At 34.5% G+C, this 1,639-nt stretch overlaps 1 non-coding gene across 1 annotated transcript; it reads right to left on the bottom strand.

The window, feature by feature from the left end:
- Positions 1-1,236: 1,236 nt before the first annotated feature.
- Trnas-gcu (transfer RNA serine (anticodon GCU)) lies at positions 1,237-1,318 on the bottom strand. Its single transcript has one exon. It is a non-coding gene; the product is annotated as a tRNA-Ser (tRNA).
- Between the last annotated feature and the right edge of the window lie 321 nt (positions 1,319-1,639).

A 1,639-nucleotide genomic window follows, 5' to 3' on the forward strand; every position in this document is an offset into this window, starting at 1 on the left:
TCCACCGTCTTGTGTATGATCCGAAATTTTCCTTGTTTGTACGACTAGAAAGAAAAGTATAGAAAGTCCTCATGAAAAGCAGGAAAGAGGTCCCTCTGAGCTAAACAAACAAAGTTGTTGTTCTAGTTTCGTGCAATTTTCGATTTCCCCTCTCGATTTATTTTCGCTACACACCAGTCGGGACAATCTTGCTCACATAGTAACTGCGTTCTTTGTTTGGGTGCCCTTGGGGTGGGTTTCGGTTTTCGTGGTTGTTTTTGCGTTTCCATTTTTCGCAACTACTACTATTCTTGTTTTGCTTTGGCGGAAATTGATGACAAATACGATTGACCAATTTTACGTATTATTTTTGCTTCGAGATAGTATCAGCAATAAACTGATGGAAGATTCTCACTCATTAAAGCTGATAATAATTTGGAACTGGAATTAGAGTCTTAATATTATATAAATTACCTCTATCGAATTGCACAGAATTTGCCTTTTAAGCATTATAAAATTGTATCACTTTTGAAAACAAAGCAATAATAAGATAATAAATGCATACATTGAATAAAATCCGAATTCCTATGTCTCGTTGTAAGAAAAACCAAACACAGAAATCTTAAGAAAGAAAAAATAATAGAATTGAAAAAATATAATAAACTTTCTTGATAAAAAGCAACAAGAGAAAAAAGAAAAGAAAAGGCGAAAAAAGAATACAAAATCACAAGCATTTACGAATAAGAGTATTGATTTGTAGGTATGTATTCACAAATAAAAGAATACAAAAACAACTTCACAAGTGAACAATCATACAACGCAACAACTGAATAACTAAATAAACCAACAACTAAAAAGTGAATAACTGATAGAAATAACAACTAGAGCACTGATTGAAAAAAATACTAAACAAATCAATAATCCAAATAATTTTTCAACTCCACGAATAAACAACGCAATTAATCAATTGAACAAGTCATCATCAAAATGAGTAAACCATTAGGCAAGTAACAAGTGGACAAGTTATGTAAGAAAAACTAAATAAATGAACACCTCAACAAGTCATCAATCAATAGGTAATCAACTCAACAACTTCAAGCAGGAACAAAATGACTAACACCGCCTTTAACAACATTGAATTGTTTTACATTTTGAATGCTCAACTCAGTCATACCGTTTAAAGGAGTATGACCCTATTCATTTTTTTGTTGCAATTATCCAATCATTCAATAACTGAGCAATTATAAAATATTTCCTCGACGAGGATGGGATTCGAACCCACGCGTGCAGAGCACATTGGATTAGCAGTCCAACGCCTTAACCTCTCGGCCACCTCGTCGCTTGATGATTATTGTTGGCTATGAAGCCACGAGACTGAGGACACCGAGCGAAAGAAAAATTGAAAAAATCGCCAGGTTTTGGGATGACATGACTACCTGCGAGGGGATCGCTTTCTCATTATCACCCATTCTCTGTCTACCATATGCGTATATAGATGATCCCAACAGTAATTTCCAATGGGTCTCATTAGTGAAGTAATCACAATCTCGTCATTATTTCGTGAAAAATATTAGACTGACAGAAGACTGTGTATAGGAGAAATAGGAAAGACGGCTGAGACAAATTGATAATTTCAGTGCTGAAACGAATTGTCCGCGTT

This window comes from Uranotaenia lowii, chromosome 3 (genome assembly GCF_029784155.1).
Source record: "Uranotaenia lowii strain MFRU-FL chromosome 3, ASM2978415v1, whole genome shotgun sequence".
NCBI classification, from domain to species: domain Eukaryota; kingdom Metazoa; phylum Arthropoda; class Insecta; order Diptera; family Culicidae; genus Uranotaenia; species Uranotaenia lowii.